The sequence below is a fragment of the Heterodontus francisci genome, chromosome 9 (assembly GCF_036365525.1).
Source record: "Heterodontus francisci isolate sHetFra1 chromosome 9, sHetFra1.hap1, whole genome shotgun sequence".
Classification (NCBI taxonomy): Eukaryota; Metazoa; Chordata; class Chondrichthyes; order Heterodontiformes; family Heterodontidae; genus Heterodontus; species Heterodontus francisci.
This window is the reverse complement of record NC_090379.1, coordinates 84227583-84251026: the sequence shown is the minus strand read 5'-3', so window position 1 is coordinate 84251026 and position 23444 is coordinate 84227583. Positions and strand designations below refer to the sequence as shown.

The 23444-nt window shown below is 43.1% G+C and overlaps 1 protein-coding gene across 2 annotated transcripts in view; it reads left to right on the top strand.

The window, feature by feature from the left end:
- fmn1 (formin 1) overlaps nucleotides 1-23444 on the top strand; it is a 578693-nt gene that overhangs the window by 456560 nt on the left and 98689 nt on the right. The window lies entirely within an intron of this gene.

Sequence of the window (23444 nt, the reverse complement as noted above, 5' to 3'; positions counted from 1 at the left end):
AAAGCGAGTTGCTTAACCCTTTCGAACTCAATATACGTTTGTTCCAACTTCTTTCGGAGAGTTCGGAATTTTTGGCGGTATGCCTCTGGTACTAGCTCATATGCACTCAGGATCGCATTTTTAGTCATCTCAGAGACTGATTAACTCTTATCAGGCAACAGTGAATAAACCTTATGGGCTTTTCCTCTTAGTTTGCTCTATGATGACAGTGTCCAACTGGTCACTTCAACTGTTTTGCAAGATTTTCAAAAGAGATGAAAAATCCTTCCGCAATCCCTCATTGAACTTTGATATCAACTGGGAGAACTTTAAGTGCTCAGTATCCGGTCCTGAGCTAGGGATAACTCCCTCATTAGCGGTGCCTTCACCGAGTACATTGGGTCTTCCCCTATTCAGTTCGAGCTGCCTTAACTCCCTATGGAAAGCTCTTTTTCCTTCTCTTCCCTTTATTTTTCCCTATCCTCCCTTTTTCTCTTTCCTGGTATTCTCTCGCCTCCTCCTCTCTCTCTCTGGAAAGCTTTCTTTTTCCCTTCCCTGGAACTCTGTCTGCTCTTTCTCCTTCTGGACTTCTAATTCTCGTCTCCTCTGCTCTATTTGTATCTTAGCTAATGTTACTTTGTCTGTTTCAAATTCTATGCCTGTCTCTGGTTCTTCAGTGTCAATTTTAAAATGGTTGGTCACAAGTTTTAGGATTTCAGGCTTCCTAGCTTTTGGACAGATAGTAATCTCTAATTGCCTAGCTACATTACTCAACTCAACAGACTGTGCTTTTAACCTGGCCTAAGTTACTTCACTCCGTTCTAGGAAGGTATTGGCCTCGAATGTGGACATTTTAGCACTGAAAACCACAGGAAAACCTGTACTGAAGTTTTTAAATTATTGCGAGGGATCAGTTTGGTTTCCCACTTCCAATTTCCTATTTGTCTTTGGGTATGATCCTAGACGTGAGCCCCCAAATTTCTGTTATGGTCAAGTGAGGAAGGGTCGAAGGGCTTCCCTCTTTTTCCTCTCCTTGTTTGACCACAACAAGTTTAATTCTTTCTTAAAGTAGATATACTGGCCAATTCAGTAAGTGTTTGATTACTTACTTGCTATGATCATAACAAGAACCAGTCAGACAGCTTTTCTTGCAGTAACAAAGAAAGAGGTTAACTTTTATTGTACCTAAACCAAGCTAATAAAATAATGAACAACCCACAGTTGGCAATGCAACAATATTTGCTTTGAGATAGAGTTGCTGGCCATGCATACAATATCTTCATCATATGAGACTATGAAGGAATTTGAAGTATGAGAGTAATAAATTTGAGACATTGGTGGACTGAGAGCCAATGTACCTCAGCAAGAACATTGGTGATTGGTGAGCATAACTTAGTGCAGATTAGGATACAAGCAGCAGAGTTTTGGATGAGCTCCAGCTTATGGAGGACACAGAATAGGACACCAGCCAAGGGAGCTCACTGCTCCTGAGCTGCCGGCCAATCGGAAGGTCGACAGCGTCACCAGGAACAGTGGCCATCCCTACTGCAGGGGCCCTCTGGGGACCCTCTGCCTTCAACAGAATTGTAATGGAGGCAGGAAGAGGCCCTTAATTGACCTGGGGCAGGAAAGCCCCTGACGTTTTGTTTGCCCACCCCACCTCCATGCCCATCTCCAAGGCCAGCACAAAATCCTGCCCATTGGGTCAGAAGTTCAATTCCGAGTCAAATAGGGTGCTGTAGTTGTGAGCAGACCTTATTTTTAATTTGTTCATTTGTGAGTGTCGCTGGCAAGGCCAGCATTCATTGCCCATCCCTAATTGCCCTTGAGATGGTGTTGGTGAGCTGCCCTCTTGAACCGCCGCAGTCCATTTTGTGTAGGTGCTTTTAGGAAGGGAATTCCAGGTTTTTGATTACTGACAGTGAAGGAACAAGTCTGAATGGTGTGTGTCTTGGAGGGGAACTTGCAGATACTGGAGTTCCCATGAGTCTGCTGCCCTTGTTCTTCTAGGTGGTAGAGGTTGTGAGTTTGGAAGGTGCTGTCGAAGGAGGCTTGGTGAATTTCTGCAGTGCATCTTGTAACTGGTACACACTGCTGCCACTGTGTGCCAGTGGTGGAGGGAATGAATGTTTAAAGTGGTGAATGGGTGTCGATCAAGTGGGCTGCTTTGTCCTGAATGGTGTCAAGCTTTTTGTTGCTGGAGGCAAGTGGAGAGTATTCCATCACGCTCCTGAATTGTGCCTTGTAGATGGTGGGGCATGCTTTGGGGAGTCAGGAGGTGAATTACTCACCGCAGAATTCCCAGCCTCTGACCTGCTCTTGTAGATACAGTATTTATATGGCTGTTCCAATGAAGCGCAACATAAGCTCGATGAACAATGATTTAATTAGGCAGTTTGCAGCCACCCTGAATCAACATTGAGTTTAGCAATTTCAGTTCATAATCTTTGACCCCATTTTGTTTCCTTTTCACGTTTCAGTTTTTCTCTTGTTTTTGCTTTTGGATGGCAGCTGTTCATCATTCTGCCATTCACACCTCCTCTAAATACATCTTTTGTTTCTTTTTGTCCCATTACCACTCCCTTTGGCCCTGCACCACCAACTCTTTTGTCATTTAATCCGCCCTATCTTCTACCCTATCACAGAGCTTCCCTTTTGTTCTTTTTCCACCCTCCTCCATTTCATCTGCTTAAAATCTATTACATTTCTAGCTTTTCCCATTCTGATGAAAGGTCATTGACCTGAAATGTTAACTCTGTTTCTCTCTCCAGAGATGCTGCCTGACCTGCATAGTATTTCCAGCATTTATTATTAGTTATATGGCTGGTCCAGTTAATTTTCTGGTCAATTGTAACCCCCCAGGATGTTGATGGTGGGGGATTCGGTGATGGTAATGCTGTTAAACATCAAGGGTAGATGGTTAGATTTTCTCTTGTTGAAGATGGTCATTACTTAGCACTTTCTACTTACCAGCCCAAGCCTGATATTGTCCAGGTCTCACTGCATGTGTGCACGGACTGCTTCAGAATCTGAGGAGTCATGAATGGTACATGACACTGTGCAATCATAGCCACTTCTGACCTTATGATGGAGGGAAGTTCATAGATGAAACAGCTGAAGATGGTTGGGCCTAGGACACAACCCTGAGGAACTCCTGCAGTGATGTCCTGGGACAGAGACGATTGGCCTCCAACAATCATAACTATCTTCCTTTGTGATAGGTATGATTTCCCCCGATTCCCTTTGACTTCAATTTTGCCCAGGCCACACTCTGTCAAATGTGACCTTGACGTCACTCTCGCCTTACCTCATCTCTAGAATTCAGCTCTTTTTTCCATGTTTGAATCAAGGCTGTAATGAGGGCTAGAGCTGAGTTCCCCTGGCAAAACCTAAGTTAAGTATCAGTGAGCAGGTTATTGCTGAGTAAGTGCTGCTTGATAGCTCTGTCAATGACGCCTTTCATCACTTTGATGATGTTTGAGAATAGACTTCTTTGGCCTCCTTGTCTCGAGAGACAATGGGTAAGCGCCTAGAGGTGGTCAGTGGTTTGTGGAGCAGCGCCTGGAGTGGCTATAAAGGCCAATTCTAGAGTGACAGACTCTTCCACAGGCGCTGCAGATAAAATTGGTTGTCGGGGCTGTTACACAGTTGGCTCTCTCCTTGCACTTCTGTCTTTTTTCCTGCCAACTGCTAAGTCTCTTCGACTCGCCCCTCTTTAGCCCCGCCTTTATGGCTGTCCGCCGGCTCAGGTGATCACTGGCAACTGACTTCCACGACTTGTGGTCAATGTCACAGGATTTCATGTCGCGTTTGCAGACGTCTTTAAAGCGGAGACATGGACGGCCGGTGGGTCTGATACCAGTGACTAGTTCGCTGTACAATGCGTCCTTGGAGATCCTGCCATCTTCCATGCGGCTCACATGGCCAAGCCATCTGAAGCACCACTGGCTCAGTGAGGTGTATATGCTGGGGATGTTGGCCGCCTCGAGGACTACTGCGTTGGAGATACAGTCCTGTCACCTGATGCCAAGGATTCTCCGGAGGCAGCGCAGATGGAATGAGTTGAGATGTCGCTCTTGGCTGATATACATTGTCCAGGCCTAGCTGCCGTAGAGCAAGGTACTGAGGACACAGGCTTGACAGTAGACTGATGGGGAGGTAATTGGCCAAATTGGATTTCTCCTGCTTTTTGTGGACAGGACATACCTGGACAATTTTCCACATTATCAGGTAGATGCCAGTGTTTGTAGCCTGCGGCGGTGCCACTGAGTGAGATAGAATTAGTGACGTATGAATGGAATTTGTGGGAGGGGGCTGAAGGCAATAGCCTTGCTCTTCATATTGTTTCCAGTTTGGAGATATCTTTTTATCATAAGTAGCAGTATAAAGGAAGTGTAACTGTATGGTACATGACACAATGACATTAGCACTTATGGGCAAATTAACATAATTATTTAATTGTTGTATTCATAGAACAAATAGTCAAATTAGGGGGTGGAGTGAAGAGGAAGGGAAGGCAGTTGAGGACCACTGAAACTACTTATATAAACAGATCAGTAAGTAGTCATTTGGACATGAAACTCAAGTAACTTGGAGAAATTTATATAATGTTTGCCGAGGCAGTTGATCCATTATGCTGTGAACATTAAGCTGCCCCTGAGGACCTATGAATTCATTCTAGGTATTGGGAAAGCTATTAAGTCAGGAATAACCACTAGATTTTGAGTGAATCTGCCTTGAATGTTACTTGATATCAAGCCAATTTTTAATGTTCGTTGTGCTGCCATAGAAAATGGCAAGAATTTATATTTTACAGATACTGCTAGCATACCTATGAACTGTCAGCATTTCTTGTTGGTAGTCAGGCTTTCTGTAGTCCTATCAACATTTGCTGACAGAATCAGCATCTTTACAACCTTCACACTTCTCTCAAAGTTTTCCCAGTGGGCCCTGAAATGTGTTTGTGTACATGTGCAGAGTTCTGTGCATGTGCAGATCTTAAACACTTATATGCGGTCTCATGACCAGTCTGTTTGATTTTACGACATAGGAGATGTGCACAGGACCTTACTGAATGAGTAACTGACAACTTTATTTCTGAGTCATAGAAATAAGTCATGTACTTTTTCTTTTAAGCTCTTTATCCCCTTCTGTTTTGACTATGTTCTATACAGAGAGCTTCCGGTGAGAAACTTCCAGTGGTTTTTAATTAACAATCTAAACAACATGAGTACAAGTATCAGTATTATTCCGTTCAACAAATTGTCAATTTTACTCTATTTGTGTGGCTGCAAAACTAAGGGATCAATGCAGAACTGAAACCATTTTGTTTTATTCTTTTATGGGATGTGGGCATCACTGGCAAGGCCAGCAATTGTTTCCCATCCCTAATTGCCCTTGATAACTGATTGGCTTGCTAGACCCTTTCCAAGGGCAGTTAAGAGTCAACCAAACCAGGTAAGGATGGCAGATTTCTTTCCCTGAAGGACATTAGTGAACCAGATGGATTTTTACGGCAATCGACAATAGTTTCATGGCACTATTTACTGAGACCAGCTTTCAATTCCAGATTTTTATAAATTAATTGCATTTAAATTCCCCCAGCTGCCGTAGTGGGATTTGAACCCGTGTCCCCAGGGCATTAGCCCGGGCCTCTGGATTACCAGTCCAGTGACATAACCACTACCCCACTGGGGCTTATGAAACAGTAAACACCAACCTCCCCCCACTTCCTGCCTCCCACCCTGCAGCGTTTTTTCATTGTCCAGGGCAGGAATTTTTGAAGCTTGGTTCTTTCCAACTCTTTATAAGTGTCTCTTCCCACATTTGGATTTGTTTCTTTTCCACAGCAAACAATTTCTGTCACTGATGTGTCTACTTTTCATGGTTTGTTTTTGATTTGGCCTTCACCTTCCAAGTATTCAATGCTCATGGAATTCCCCAAATTTTTTTGACGTGGAGCAATCTTCATACTTAAATTCTACATTTAATGCTAATGCACGTGAACCACACTAGATAAGAATTATTCATTCAGTTTAAGTTACAAGTTCATGTTCCACTCCACTCTCATTGCAACTTCTTGCCATAGATAAGGATGTTGCCTTTCAGTTTTTCCAGAAGAACAAATTTAATTGTGGAATGCCATACCCATAACTGATTATAAATTGCAAAAGCCCATGTAACAAAAAGGAATTTAACTTGCCTCAAAGCATTGGCAATCGTCATAGGCCTATATGCAGAGATGTTTTAAGTTGTTGGTTCTTTTATGAGTCAGCGTTTAGGGATTGTGCTTTTTAGGTTGGCATAGATGTGAAAAGAGTAATGGAAAATGTGTAAAAATAGACTTCAGAGGAAGCATGCCAATGTCCCTAATAAGCACTGAAATTCATTGAGTTGCTTTGACAGCTGGAAGGGATGCTTCTGATCTTGAAAGAGTGGTGCATGCTATTAGCTGGAGATATGAGATAACTTGAGGTCCACAATTCTTCTTTCTGAAATATATATTGATAAAAGTAGTAGATGTTGGAATCTTTTTTAAGCCTGTCATTCCATAAGGGAAGTGAAATGAGTGAAGATTAATGAGTATTATTGTTGATGTTATTACAAATGAGGAGAAATGGTCCAAGATCCCATGGCATCAGTGGGGTTTTATATGTAGCAGGTGGTTTATTAGAAAATGGCAGTCACTGCAGCATGATTTTTTTAAATCAGCCACCTGATGACAACTGTCTGACTGTTTGCAACCTTTGTGGTATATTTGGCACCGAGATGAGCTTACCAACACATATCCGCACCATAACTAAGACCACCTATTTCTACCTCCGTAACATTGCCCAACTCCACCCCCCCTCCTCCCCGCCATCAGCTCTTCTGCTGCCGAAACCCTCCTCCATGCCTTGTTAACCCTAGATTTGACTATTCTAATGCACTCCTGGCTGGCCTCCCACATTCTATCCACTGTAAACTTGAGGTGATACAAAACTCTGCTGCCAGTGTCCTAACTCGCACCAAATCCTATTCACCCATCACCCCTCTGCTCATTGACCTACACTGGCTCCCAGTTAAGGAACACATCGATTTTAAAATTCTTGCCTTTGGTTTCAATTCCCTCCATGGCCTGGCCCTCCATATCTCTGTAATCTCCTTCAGTCCTACAACCCTCAGAGATATCTGCTCTGCTCTAATTCTGGCCTCTTGAACATCCCCAATTTTAAATGTACTACAATTGATGGTTGAGCACTACCTAGAACTGTACTCCAGGGAGAATGCTGTCACTGAGACTGCCCTCAATGCAGCCCAGCCATGGATGAGCTGGACATACAGCCAACCAAATCGGAACTCAGTGATGCCATTGATTTTCTAGCCAGCGGAAAAGCCCCTGGGAAGGACAGCATTACCCCTGAAATAATCAAGAGTGCCAAGCCTGCTATACTCTCAGCACTACATGAACTGCTATGCCTGTGCTGGGACGAGGGAGCAGTACCCCAGGACATGCGCGATGCCAACATCATCACCCTCTATAAAAACAAAGGTGACTGCGGTGACTGCAACAACTACCGTGGAATCTCCCTGCTCAGCATAGTGGGGAAAGTCTTTGCTCGAGTCGCTCTGAACAGGCTCCAGAAGCTGGCCGAGCGCGTCTACCCTGAGGCACAGTGTGGCTTTCGTGCAGAGAGATCGACCAGTGACATGCTGTTCTCCCTTCGTCAGATACAGGAGAAATGCCGTGAACAACAGATGCCCCTCTACATTGCTTTCATTGATCTCACCAAAGCCTTTGACCTCGTCAGCAGACGTGGTCTCTTCAGACTACTAGAAAAGATCGGATGTCCACCAAAGCTACTAAGTATCATCACCTCATTCCATGACAATATGAAAGGCACAATTCAACATGGTGGCTCCTCATCAGAGCCCTTTCCTATCCTGAGTGGTGTGAAACAGGGCTGTGTTCTCGCACCCACACTTTTTGGGATTTTCTTCTCCCTGCTGCTTTCGCATGCGTTCAAATCCTCTGAAGAAGGAATTTTCCTCCACACAAGATCAGGGGGCAGGTTGTTCAACCTTGCCCGTCTAAGAGCGAAGTCCAAAGTACGGAAAGTCCTCATCAGAGAACTCCTCTTTGCTGACGATGCTGCTTTAACATCTCACACTGAAGAGTGCCTGCAGAGTCTCATCGACAGGTTTGCGGCTGCCTGCAATGAATTTGGCCTAACCATCAGCCTCAAGAAAACGAACATCATGGGGCAGGACGTCAGAAATGCTCCATCCATCAATATTGGCGACCACGCTCTGGAAGTGGTTCAAGAGTTCACCTACCTAGGCTCAACTATCACCAGTAACCTGTCTCTAGATGCAGAAATCAACAAGCGCATGGGTAAGGCTTCCACTGCTATGTCCAGACTGGCCAAGAGAGTGTGGGAAAATGGCGCACTGACACGGAACACAAAAGTCCGAGTGTATCAGGCCTGTGTCCTCAGTACCTTGCTCTACGGCAGCGAGGCCTGGACAACGTATGCCAGCCAAGAGCGACGTCTCAATTCATTCCATCTTCGCTGCCTTCGGAGAATACTTGGCATCAGGTGGCAGGACTATATCTCCAACACAGAAGTCCTTGAAGCGGCCAACACCCCCAGCTTATACACACTACTGAGTCAGCAGCGCTTGAGATGGCTTGGCCATGTGAGCCGCATGGAAGATGGCAGGATCCCCAAAGACACATTGTACAGCGAGCTCGCCACTGATATCAGACCCACCGGCCGTCCATGTCTCCGCTATAAAGACGTCTGCAAACGCGACATGAAATCGTGTGACATTGATCACAAGTCGTGGGAGTCAGTTGCCAGCACTCGCCAGAGCTGGCTGGCAGCCATAAAGACAGGGCTAAATTGTGGCGAGTCGAAGAGACTTAGTAGTTGGCAGGAAAAAAGACAGAGGCGCAAGGGGAGAGCCAACTGTGCAACAGCCCCAACAAACAAATTTCTCTGCAGCACCTGTGGAAGAGCCTGTCACTCCAGAATTGGCCTTTATAGCCACTCCAGGCGCTGCTTCACAAACCACTGACCACCTCCAGGCGCGTATCCATTGTCTCTCGAGATAAGGAGGCCCAAAAGAAAAAAAAAGAAAAAAGAAGAAACAATTGATGGCTGTGCCTTCAGCTGCCTGGGCCCTAATCTCTGGAATTCCTTCCCTTAAGCCCTCTGCCTCTCTACCTCACTTTCTTCCTTAAGATAGTCTTGAAAACCTACCTCTTTGACCAAGCTTTTGGTTGTCTGCCCTAATATCCCCTTATGTGGTGCCATATTTTGTTTTATAATGCTCCTGTGAAGCACCTTGGGGCATTTTATTACAGTAAAATTGCGATATAAATACAGCTTGTTGTTATTGTGTTTTTGGTCTCAGAAAATCTTGTCCATGCAGTCCATTAATTTGAATACTGTGGTAAAAATAGTCAATTTGCCAGCCTTCTCCTGCTCTATGCCTCATTTCCTGTTCCCCAAGCTCAGGTGGACATATTACAACCAGATGCTAATCGGGGAAATATGTCTTCTGGTGTATTTCTTGTTATGCCACTGATGGCAGTGCAGCCAACAAAATTTATTTTTGTACCAGGGCCTGTCCAAGCACTGACAGAGCATCACCTTCCACAGACCAAAGAGGAAATTGTAGAGTTCTTAAAACAACGAGCTGTTTCTGAAATTCTGCCTGTAGAAAAGCTCCCAGCCAGGTGCTGTGGAGTCTGCCTCCTAAAGACTAATGTGCTGATGCCTGATGCCAAATTGTCAGATGAGATCGGAGATGCATCTCCATGGCATTTAGATGTCACACCCCCTCTCCCTGTCTCTATCTCTGATAATTGAGAGAGAATTTAGCATATAATATATTTACTGGGACATGGGTGTTTATAGATATGATGCCCATTTCTCATGGAATCATCTTTAACAACATCTGCAAAATTAATTAATAATTAATCGCAAAATTTACATGACAACCATTGTGATTACAGATAGCTTTGATGCATTTTAAGATTCAGCAGTATGTAAATGGAAACAGAAATATTAATGATCCTGCAGTATGGCAATAATTAAAGTATATGTTCATAACTGTTATTCAAATGTATGAATAGAAGGGGAGGAAATCCAAGCCATGAAAGAAATAACCAGCCTGATGTATGTTATACAATTTAGGAAAGACCCAACTGTCAGATTTTACCTGTATTCATATGACATTTCCTTGTCTGCTCTTTTAGCAATGATATTAACTGACTTAAAATAAATACATTCGTGTCATTGTTAAATATCAGAGGAATGTTATATGAATATAGTAAACATTCACCTGTTATAATCAGCAGCAGTTTCTAGCTTTATGTATTTCTGAAGTATGCAAAGTCTGGCAGAGGTCAAATACAAGCTTCTTTGTCATGATTATGGTCCAGAGTATGTGGCTTACTTAGTTGGCGATTTTTGTGCTATTTTAGGGATGTTCAGGAGCATGTTATGTGCAGCAAAAACTATTGGCCCAGATTTTGCTGGAATGGGGCATTTCATTTGTTAGACATTTTCCCTCATCCTTCTGCTGAAAAATATTTTGCCCTGAAAGTGTGAGCTGGGAACAGCACAGCTAGGACAATGGGGCATCTGGGACCTTGAGGAACAATGGAACCGACAGTTTATTTCCTTAACCAATGAGATCTTAAGTATTGAGAAAGAAACAGAGAAATGATGGGAAAGGAGGGTGAATTGGAGTCAAACCAGGTACTGAAAGAGAAATAAAGAGAAAGGAAAAGTGAGGAAAAGTTAAGATTAAAAGTTTTAAAAGTCTGTCACAAGTCATTACCTGTAGGAAACAGACTCCACAGCTTAATATTTTCCCTTTCTGGGCGAGAGAGATTGAGTGGCATTGCAAGAACATAAACCTCGTCATTAAGAAGGGTCTTATGCTGTTAAGTAGCAGCCCTAACTTTCTGCGGCAAGTTTAATTGGCAATCAATGTACAAATTTAGTAATATAAAATGCACAGGGAGGTTGAGGATAAGCTGCTATTTTCATGAGTCTAAAGCTGAAGTGGCACAAATTGTTCACAACTTGTGGTGATTCTCAATTCATGGGGTATCTCTTCCTTGGCACTAGTTGATGACCAATTTGCACATTAACTATGGCAAGTGCGATTATTTTGGCAGCAAAACGTGGGCCATTATTTTAGCCCATATGCGGAGCTAGAAAGACAATAGATCACAGCTCTATTAATGGGATTGGGTCATGTTGGGTTATAAGTTGGAATTTTTGCCAATTTTTGCATTATAATATCTAAAAATAAAATTCAGTCAACTAAAGTAACAAGATTAACTGATAAATGTCGACAGAACTTGGACTTATACATATGGTTGGAAGCCAAATAATCAACTATTTGATATACAAGGCCACCCAGCAAAGAGATTTTTCTTGTAAAATGAGATTGTTTTTCTGCTGTGTTCTTCAGCTACTAAAATATACTGGAAATTCTACTGCAGATCTACTTCCACCCCATCACATCCCATGCCTCTGCCCTACAACAAATGACCTTGTGCTGAAACAATCATCTATAGCTTTGTCATCCACAGACTCAACTATTTCAATGCTATCCTAGCAGCTCCCTTCCTCCACCCTCTGCATACTTCAGCTCATCCAATACAGAGCTGCCTGTATCCTATCCCACACCAAAACCCACTCATCCATCATCCTGTGCTTCCTGACCTACATTGGCATCTTTGTGTTTAAATTCCATCATAAATTTGCTCCCTCCCTATGGGCTGAATTTTACAGACCCCCCAACCTCGGGGTTCATGGTGGGAGAGGGGGGCAGGAAATGCCTCCAGGAGAGGGCCGCCACGCACCCCCGATACTGGGAGGGCCTGGCCTGATATTGCCAGCAGCGGCGAGGCCCCCCACCACCACTCAGCAACAGGACCTCATTTACCATTTACATATTTAAATAAATGTAAATGAATGAATTAATCATACTTACCCCGCCACCTTCCATCCCAGTGCGATCTTCCTACCGCTGGCTGGCACTCACGCGCCTTCACATCCTCATCCGGGGAAACGAGGTGGAACACTGCTGGGGAGGAGGGATGAGGTAAGTTTCTCTTTGCAGGGGTTGGGCGAGGGAGTGGGATCAAAGTGACCTCATTGGTGTAGGGGATGCCGGGAGGGGTTTTAGGTTAAAGACTATGCACTTTGTGGGGGGTGGGGGAGATAAGTGGACAAGGTAAGTGTTTTGTGGGGGGGGAGGGGGGGGTGGGAGATGCGGGGGGTGGGAGAGGGGCAGAATAAATATATTTAATTTTTTTATTAACTGTACCTTTAAATCTTTAAATTTAATGGTAGGACTCAAAGCCCTTTAAAAATGGCATCAGCACCTGCGCACAGGCAGCTGACGCCAGTGCCAAGAACGGACAGCCCGCCCCCTCCATGTTATCGGGGAGGGCGGGGGGGGGGGGGCGGCCTGTCCCGGCTATTTAAATGAGTTGCCACACTTAGGATTGCGAGTGGCTCAGCGACGTGCAGCCCACATGGGCAGGCCGCCATTGTTTCGGCGACGGGAACGTAAAATTCAGCCCTATATCTGTAACCTCTACCGTTCCTTTAATTTCAACCTCTTATTCATTCTCCCACCTCTGCCCCTGCCCCCCCACTATCCCACAATTGGAAGCCGTGTCTTAAGCCACCTCGGCCCCACGCTCTGGTATTCCATCCCTAAACCCTTCTGCCTCTCTGCCTCCCTTTCTTCCTTCAACATAGGAACATAAAAAGTACAAAAATGACAAATAGGAAAAGACACACTGGTCCATCCAGACTTAAGATTCTTCATAAAATACTCCTTTTTGACCAAGCTTTTGTTCACTCCTCATAATAATCTTCTTCGGATCGACATCCTTTTTTTTGATTCCGCCTAAATGAAGGATCTTGTGACATTATCCTACACTAAAGATGCTATATAAATGACAGTTATTCTTGTTACTAGAATGATAATGGTTGGTGCATGGCAGTAATGGGCATTACTAAATAAGCTGGTTCCAGACTGGTAGGATTTGGGCTTTCTCCTCCAATTCACTCCACTGGCATCATTCTGTATAACTTCTCCTTCAATGCCAATTTCTGAATCAAATTTTCTTCATACCTTCTGTCAACCTGTTTCACTCATTGTATCCTTTCATCTGTTGATATCACTCATCTTTTCATGTGATAAGCTTCTACCTCTCATCGTTGGATCAGTTGGTGGCAGTCGCGCCTCTGAGTCAAAAGGTTGTGGGTTCAAGACCTGAGCACAAATTCTAGGCTGCCACTCCAGATTAGTTTTGAGCAAGAGATGCACTGTTGTAGGTGCTGTCTTTTGGATGAGACATTAAACCGAGGTCTTACCTGCCCCCTCAGTTGGATGTAAAAGACCCCACTATTCAAAAGAAGGTAAGGTAGTTCTCCTGGTGTCCTGGCCAATATTTATCCCTCAACCAACATCATTCAGACAGATGATCTGATCATTATCACATTATTGTTTTGGGGACTTTGCTGTGAACAAGCTGCCTGTTACATTTCCTACATTATTTAAGAACATAAGAAATAGGAGCAGGAGTATGCCATATGGCCCCGGACTGTACTGCAGAATTTAATAAGATTATAGATGATCCTTAACCTCAGCTGCACTTTCCTGCCCAATTCCTATATCCTTTGACTCCCTTAGAGTCTAAGAATCTATTGAACTCCACCTTGAATACTCAACAACTGAGCATCCACATTCCTCTGGTGTAGAGAATTCCAAAGATTTGCATTGGCGCCAGACACCGTTGCCGGGGACGGCTCGCCCACCCTCTCCACATCATCGGAGGAAGGGGGTGGTGGCTGCCCCGGCCATGCTAATGAGACACAGCGTTTGGAATCGCGGTGGTTCTGTGACGTGCACCCCGTATGTGCGGGTTGTCATGTTTTTCACCCACCGCCTATTTCGGCAGCAGGCTTTCAAAATGCAGCTCTTTGTATGTTCCTCACAGCTTACTTTCCCACCTAGCTTTGTATTGTCAGCAAACTTAGATACATTACTCCCGGTCCCTTCATTTAAATCATTAATATAGATTGTAAATAGCTGAGATCCCAGCACTGATCCTTACGGCAGCCCACTAGTAACAGCCTGCCAACCTGAAATTGACCCGTTCATTTCTCCTGTCTGTTTTCTGCCTTTTAACCAATCCACTATCCATGCTAATATATTACAGTCAACCTCATGAGCCCTTACCTTGTGCAACAATCTTTCGTGTGGCACCATATTGAATGCCTTTTGAAAATCTGGGTCTACTATATCCACTGCTTCCCCTTTACCTACCCTACTAGTTACACCCTCAAAAAACTCAAATAGAATTTTCAAACATGATTTCCCTTTTATAAAACCATATTGACTCTGCCTAATCATATTATGATTTTCTAAGTGCCCTGTTACCACTTCCATAATAACAGATTCCAGCATTTTCCCGACAGCTGATATCAGGCTAACTGCCCTGTTTTCTCTCTCCCTCCTTTCTTGACTAATGGTGTTGCATTTGCTACCTTCCACTCCATTGGGATCTTTCCAATATCTGGGGAATTTTGAAAGATCACAACTAGTGCAGCCACTATCACTGCAGCCACCACTTTTCTAACCCTAGGATGTAAGCCATCAAGTCTAGGGGGTTTGTTGGCTTTCAGTCCCATTAATTTACTTTTTCTTTCATATTAATTACTTTGTTTCGGCTATTTGGTGATGTTCGGGTGGTTCCCATTGTTCAGCTGCCACCTGACCTCAGCAAGTGTGTTTTGTTAATAGGGTAACCCCTTTTTGTTTTATTTGTCAAATAAACAGACTGCGACAGGTTTTCTTGTAGGTTTAAAACAGAAAATCAATTTATTGATCAATACGCCTTATCCCGAAATTGTCACAACAGCATCCACTCACATATTAGCTCGCGGGCGCGCACGCACACACACACACACACACAGACACAAGAAGAGATAGATAGAGAGGAAAATGGGGTAAGCGATTATAAGTGGGGGATGATTTCGGGGGAGTCACGGTAAACCAGTCAAATTCTCTTGGAAGTCAAGTTCTCGTTGGTTGCAGGCCTGAGGTGTTTGTAGATTTCTCTCTTGGTTGAAAGTTCAGAGAAGCCACTTCTAGTTCACTGCTGCATAAAGAGTAGATGTAGAATTCTATAACAGGGTGAGTGCCTTCTGGTTTTCTGGAAATAATCTTCTAAAATGCTGCTTTCTGGGTGTCTGTCTCTCCCTCTCCCTCTCTAGGTTGCTTTTTAAGGTAAAGCTGTGTTATATCTTTCCTCCTGGTAGGGGACGCTTTGGTCGCTCCCCCATGGTGATCACACAATGGCCCAGGACGTGGCTACTTCACACCTTCTTTGTTTCAGAAGAACCCATTAAGTTTGAAAGAGTCTCTTGATGGGTTCATGATGAGAACAATCTGGTTATGATGTTTCCACTTCTCATCTCCTTTGTTTCAGAAGAACCCATTCAATTCTGGAAAATTTTAGGGCAATTGGCACCTCGTAGCTTTGAAGATTTTCGTTTGTCCCTGTCAGACAGTTTGAAGATACAAAGGCCAAGTCTTTTTCTTTGGTGGCCATTTTTAGCACATGGTTCACTTTTTAAAAGAAAGGTCAATTTTTTTAAAAGACAAAGTCAGTTTTTATAACTCTTCAGATTTTGTCCATAATTTTTGGCTTGTCACACGTTTTATGCAGGTGACACCTCCTCCAAAGGGAAAAAATGAATCCTTGGATTTCATTTTTATGTTGTTTGTTTTCTGGGTTTAGAAAGAAAGAAGATATCGAATCACACTGCTGCACTTTCATCTCATTCACACCTCAATCTTACAAATGCTACAGCTGGCATTGCTTGTGACAGCCATTTCATGTTCAAGTTTAAGTTTTTCATCATCCTTCCTTTGGATGAGGTACCATTTTTTAAAAACTGCATTTCTTTTGGTTATGTGTTGTCAAATGGGGTTAGAGTTTCTGTAGCATTAGTTTGTACTATTTTGGGAACATCAATCTCCAGGATCATGTGGTTGTTGGTGAAGCTCGTAGTATGCAAATTTCTGTTACTGCTTGTTGCAAGTTCCCTCTCTGTACAATTTTTAACCCCTTCACTATTACTTCCACAATACATGGTTTTAACCATTCAGGTTCTGGCTTTGAGAGTTCTTATTTCTAGGCTGATAGTGGCTGATGCATTGTTTTTTAGACCCTGCGAGGCATCTGGGATATTCTGCTGCCCTTGTTCTTGCTGAGTTCTGAATCTAAATTGGCTTTGATTAGTATTGGATTTGTAACCTGATCATTTGATTCTTCAGTGGGTAGATCCACATTGACCTCACTTTTAGTTTCCTGGTGATTTTCACAAGTGTAGTTTACTTTCGAGTACTTTACCTTCCCTTTTCCTTTTACTTCAGAGATAGGGTTTTTCCCTAAGCTGTCCCAGCAGAGATGGGTTTTTCTCCAATCTGCTTGCAGGTGGTTGTCCAGCTTCCAATGCCCTCCCCTGTGGCACTTCAACTGGCTAGGTATCTCCCTCACTCTTTGTCTTCCTGTTTGGGAACTTTCCTCATCCCTATTTAAATCTTTAAAAAAGGTTTCAGCAACAATATCTCTGATGGTTTTCCTACAACCTTTGTGGCTTTGATCTTAGCTACTTTAATTTTTTTTTGGCACTATCTGGGTCTTTTTAAATTCCCCTGGCTCTATCACCCCCTGTGGGATCTTTGGGACTTCCCAGCCCTCTGCAGTTGTACAGAGTTTTGTTTGTTCCCCACAGTTTCTCCAGTCTCCCTGGACTGTTCTGGACCCTCTGGGTACAGTACTGTGCTTCCTGCCAAATCCTTGCCCAGCATTGGTCTACCCCTGCATGAGTAAGCTCAGAATGACCCCGACGGTCACTACCCTGGTGACCAGCTTCCTCTGTAGGTATACATTAACTAAGGGAACCTTTAAGCATTTTCCAGCAAGCCCTTTTACCAATAATGTGGTATTTGTTCTGCTTTTGGGTGGCATTTCTGTAAATTTGGCTGCCAGTCGGGTTTGAAAACAACCAGTATCCCTGAGGATGGTTATCTCCTTGCCTGGTGCCTAGGACACAAAAGATGTCATTTTTCCTTTTTTAAAAAGTTCTGGTATGTGCTCTGTTCTTAATTTATAATAAAACACAAGCTTACCACTTCCAAAGCCACAGACACAAGCTTGACTGCAGTGCCTCCTGTTTTTTTTTTTGGCATACCAACAATTTCCTTGGACATGTCCAGATTTGCCACACTGGAAACATGTCGGGCAGACCCCGACTGGTTTATTATCTGGGTTCCTTCTTTTAAAGGTTGTAGACTGGTCTGGTTTTGCACCCCTACTCTCCTTTTCTCTCCAGCCCATTTCTGCTCCCTCTGCATCCTTGCTATCTCTTCTTAGCTTGTACAAGTTACTAGACCCAAATTTATTCAGAGTTAGGGATTTGTGTATGAATTCATAGTCATTGGCCATTTTAGCTGCTTCCCTTACTCTTGTGACTCTTTGTTCTTCGATGTGCATTCTTATACTACGTTGGATGCTATTTTTAAACTCTTCCAGCATCATCACTTCCGTCAAATTTTCATATGAGAGTTCTTTGTTCATAATTTTTGTATCGTCACACTTTTTGTGCGCGTGGCAACTTTAGGTTCTTGGCTCTCAATAGACCCTGGTCCCTCACTATTTCTGGTATGAAGACAGACACAAAATATTTATTTAATGTCTCTGCCATTTCCTTATTCTCCATTATAATTTCTTCCGTCTCAGCCTCGAAGGGACCCACGTTTACTTTCGCTACGCTGTAGAAAGCTCATAGAATTCCTTTTTATTATTTCTAGCCAGTTTACTCTCATATTCTACTTTCTCCCTCTTTATCAATCTTTTGGGCATCCTTTTCTGGTATCTAAATCTCTCCCAGTCCTCAGGCTTACTACGCTATATGACAATATTATAAGCCTTGCCTTTTAATCTGCAACTATACTTAACCACTTTAGATTGATTAGATTAGATTAGAGATACAGCACTGAAACAGGCCCTTCGGCCCACCGAGTCTGTGCCGAACATCAACCACCCATTTATACTAATCCTACACTAATCCCATATTCCAACCAAACATCCCCACCTGTCCCTATATTTCCCTACCACCTACCTATACTAGTGACAATTTATCATGGCCAATTAACCTATCAACCTGCAAGTCTTTTGGCTTGTGGGAGGAAACCGGAGCACCCGGAGAAAACCCACGCAGACACAGGGAGAACTTGCAAACTCCACACAGGCAGTACCCGGAATCGAACCCGGGTCCCTGGAGCTGTGAGGTTGCAGTGCTAACCACTGCGCCACTGTGCCGCCCCTATAGTTAACTACAGAACAATCTCTTTTCCTGTGGAGTTTTTATTTTTCCATGAAATGTAGATTTGTTGAGAATTCTGAAATGCTTATTTAAATATTTCCCATTGCTCATCTTCTGTCATAACTTTTAATCTCATTTCCCAACCTATCTGAGCCAACTCACCCCTCATACCCAGGCTATTGTCTTTATTAAGTTCAGTACTCTAGTTTAACTAGTCCAACAGTACTACTTAAAACTTCAAAACTGCTTCATTGACTGTAAAGTGCTTTAGGATGTCCTGAGGTTATGAAAAGTGCTGTATAAATGCAAGTTCTTTCTTTTTCACACTCTGGTTAATCTTTTAATAGCAACATTACAGCAGAAGAAATTACAATGCTTTACCTGCATTGCAAATACAGTGTGTGATTTATAAACTGTGGGTTGAATTTTATCCACCCTTAGGGACAGGTAAGGAGGCAATGGAGGGGCCCATAAAATAGCAATGGAAGTTGGGGAGTGGAGTGCCCATCGCCTTCCCGATGTCATTCACTTTTGTTAGGGGCAGGGACGGTCGTCCTTATCCTTCCCACTGAGCCAGCAATTGAGGCTCTTAAGTGGCCAATTAATGGCTACTCAAGGGCCTCTTCCCACTGCCGCTGGCATTTAACCAGCAGAGGGAGTGCCCTCTGCTACGTGGGGAGGCTGCCCAGTAACACCAAGTGGCTCTCTGCGGGCTGGGTGGGGGAGACCTTCCTGCTTGGGCAGTCTGTGGCCCATGTAGGACCCCCTTCCCATCCCTCAACAGCCAACCCCCCCAACCATTCTCCAGGGCTTGCCTGACTGGCATGGTGAACCCACATCCACTATCTGCAGACTGGGACTCCATGGCTGCTCCCAGTACTGGGCCTCCTGCAGTACCAGCACCAGCCACCGCTTCTGGTGGCGCTGCTGGTACTGCTGAGCTGCCAGACCTCTGCTTGGCTGGCAGCTCTTGGGTCAGGATCTTGTCCCTTAAAGGGGACGACAACCCCAATGGCAGCCAATTAATTACGTGCCCGCCGTCAAATTTGGCCGAAGATCTATTAAAGAGCTGAGGCGGGGTCGGTCCCCTCCCTCCCCACCTTCTGGTCCATCACCAGACACCCATCACTGAGATAAAATCAAGCCCTATATGTCTGTAGATCAAGTGCTGCAATATTTAGCCATATTACTCAGAGTTATGGTACAGGTTCTGGATTCCAAGTTGCGACGAATGATTTCATTGGAGTTTATTCCCTTTCTACTGCTCAGCAACTCCATTTAGGAAAGGAAAACAAGTGTGTTAGCACCCGTGCCAAACACTTTTTACTGCACAATGTGTTGTAAAGAAATGTTTCTGCTTGTAATGTTTGGAATGGAAGGCATGTTTCCAAAATAAACTTGAGGTTAAACCTAGTCCTGAGATGGATCAAGCTTATCCAGATGCAATTCCAAAGTATGGAGTTTACATAATTTTCATGGTGAAGGGAAGTTGGATTTTTGTGACATTGATTACTTTTTCCCTCATAAAGGAAACACAATATTAGTCCTGGATTGCAGACTATGCATTGCAGAAGTTCCACGTAGAGATGAAATATTAGCTAAACAAGGCTTTTTCTAGTCATGTGGCACAGTCAATGTAAAAAGTGTTTAAACAATGTAATAAGACACAATAACATAACAAAATAATATTATTAAAAGATTAAAATGAGGGTGTTGACTTCTGTAGAAGCCAGATCAAATAAAACCTGCAAAACCTTTTGGTCAAATGATTAATTTGATCAAAATTCATGTTTATACTGAATATAAATAACTTATGACTCTCCAATAAAAAAATTAAATAAAACTTCGTAGAAGATCAAATTAATTATTTAAAACCATTCAAATTGGCAACTATTTACAAAAGAACTTTTACAATATTGTTACGACCAGGTGAGCAATATGTCTAGGTGTCTCTTGCTGTCTTCACCTGGTCTTATTGTAACAGTCTTATAGGTCTTATTTAAACACACTGTGCTTTGAGCTCCCCCTTTGTGATTCCTTGTTCAGTTTCCAATTATCAGGCAAATGACTGAGCACAAACAGGTTTTCTTTGGTTTAAAGCAGTAAAATGAAATTTATTAAACCTTAAACTTAATCTCTAATATGGTCCACGCCGACGGATATATGACGCGCTGACGCTAGCATGCACATGCGATATAAACGTGCAAAATTGGGACAGAAAACAGCAGAAGGAAAGATAAGTAGAACAGTTTGAGGCAATCTCTTGTTACTGTTTCTCAAGCTCACTATAGTCCTTGATTGAAGAAATTGTCTTTAGTTTCTTTGGGGCCCAGTAATCTTCTTAAAACTTTGTTCATGTGGCAAACCTTTCTCTCTTTGAGTTTCATGTGTTTTCACAAGATTCAGTTCCATGGGAAGAGATGAAGGAAAGCAGACAGGCAGGAGAGGAGATGTTCTCAATCCCAGGAGAAGGTCTTTACTCCATGATCATACGGCTTTCTCTGTCCTCAAAACCCTTTGTTGCAGAGTTTAAAAACTCTGCAACAGCCAGTCAGTCATGTGACTAAAACTGGTCTGACCACTTCTGTGTATTGGAGGAACAGTAATTGGCTTCCTTTGTTTCCACATTGTCTGGTACTATGCAAATGTCCTTCCAGTCAGAAATTGCAATTTTTTAAGTTTTAATGTTCATGTGGCAAAATAATTTGTGCCTCAGTCTTGGCAGGTGGGGTTTGACTGACAATATTTAAAACAAAGTTTTCTCTAGCATTTGCAGCAGTAGTCTTACATACAGTGAAGTTATAAAGTTGTCCTGCCAGTCCCCAAGGAATCAAAGCAACTCTGATCTTGGTTCTCTTCTTTCGGTCTTTATCTTAAACATAATCTGATGTTGAAGAAATCATTATTTCATATTTAAAGAATGTATACACATACAATGTGGGTTGTAGATATCACTTATTTAAGCTTCAATGGCTCAGAACTTAGACTTTCCTGCCAGGGAGTATTCTCTTTAATATTCAAATTTCCCCACATCCAGCATTATGATGTCTGGATGTATTTCATTATGTAATGTATGTAGATTTCTAATGTAGAATGTGCTTCACAATAACTGTTCAATGTGATATGCATATTCTGTTGTGTAGAATACTTTGAAATCTTCCCTCAGACATTTTTCTTGTCTCTTCTTGCAAACCGACCACAGTTCATACTTTGAGGCACTTTAATGCGTTAATATGATATTTCCAATTGGTTTATTGTGACTTTCCAGATTTTTGAAAAGTATTGTCAAAGCATGAAATTTAGAAAATTTAACATATCAGAGCCATCAAGGTTGGGAATCACAGTGGACAACCTAACAATCTATAACACAACTCGTTTGAGCATCAAAGCAGAGCACCATTCAGTTGGGTTTACTTACTAAATTGTCCAGAAATTTCTAAAGGTTAAACATAACAACTACACAAAAAGATTGAAGAGTTAATTTGAATATGACTAAATAGTTTGAAGCTTCTGAAAGGGACAAAATCCAATTCAAGTTCCCAAGAAACTGTGAAGATTAATTGAACTTCCATAGTGGTGAGAAATTCAAGGAAAAGAACTATTGTGCAAATAGTTAGCATAATTCTTAGAGTAGCAATCTTTTTATTATCTTTCCCAATGAAGAGATAAATAGAAGGATGACCACTGTAATTATATAAAACAACAACTTATATCGAGCTTTTAACTTAATAAAGTGCCCCAAGGCTCTTCACAGGAGCATTATAAAACATAATATGCCACCAAGTCACATAAGGAAATATTAAGTCAGATGACCAAAAACTTGGCCAAAAAGGTAGGTTTTAAGGAGTGTCTTAAAGGAGGAAAGCGAGGCAGAGAGGTATATGGAGGGAATTCCAGAGCTTAGGGCCCAGGCAACTGAAAGTGTGGACACCAATGGTGCAGCGATTAAAATCGGGGATGATCAACTGGCCGGAATTAGAGGCGCGCCGACAACTCGGAGGCTTGTGGGGCTGGAGGAGAATACAGAGATAGGGAGGGGTGAGGCCATGGAGAGATTTAAAAACAAGGATGAGACTTTTAAAATCAAGATGTTGCTTGACCGGGAGCCAATTTAGGTCAGAGAGCACAGGGGTGATAGGTGAACGGCGAGTTAGGACACAGACAGCAGAGTTTTGGATGACCCTAGGTTTACAGAGGATAGAACAGGCTTGTCCAACCTTTTCAGACAGAGGGCTACATTACAATTTTTGCTCAGCCTAGGGGGCCAGTGAGCAAATTTTGAAAGATAAAACCATTAAAAATTTATCTTACTCATAAAAACAACAACAAATGTGCATTTTTGTGAAGAAGCTTTAAATGAGAAGACTAATTTATTGACTTACTTTCTCATCACTATATTGAAAACTGAATTAATGGCATATTTGGCATCGTTTTTGCTTGCATAAGTAGTCAATCTCTGCTCACACACTTGATGTAATGATGCAGAGTATTCTGGATCAATGTCCACCTTTCAGGAGAGAGCTTGATCTCTCCACCCTTCTCCCCGCGCTCTGTGTGTGTGTATATCTCGTTCTCTCTTTCCCCCCACTCCCCCGCCCCTCCCTCACCAGGACTAGGGGACACAGATTGAAAGTTTTGTGCAAGAGATGCAGGGGGAATATGAGGAAACACTTTTTTACGCAGTGGGTGGTAATGACCTGGAAGTCGCTGCCCACAAGGGAGGTGGAAGTGGAGATGATAAATGAAATCAAGAGGAAGTTGGATGGCTACATGAGAGAAATAGACTTGCAGGACTATGGGGATCGAGCCAGGGAGTGGGACTGACTGCATAACTCAGTGGAGAGCCAGCATGGACTTGATGGGCTGAATGGCCTCCTTCTGTGCCGTAAGTAAATGACTCTATGACACTCTCTCCCCCACCTCCCCTCTCTGTCTGTCTGTCTCTCTTCCCCTCTGTTCGTCTGTCTCTCCTTCTCCCTCTCCCCCTCTCCCTCTTCTCTGTCTCCCTCTCCCCCTCTCTGTCTCCTTTTTATTAAAAAAAAG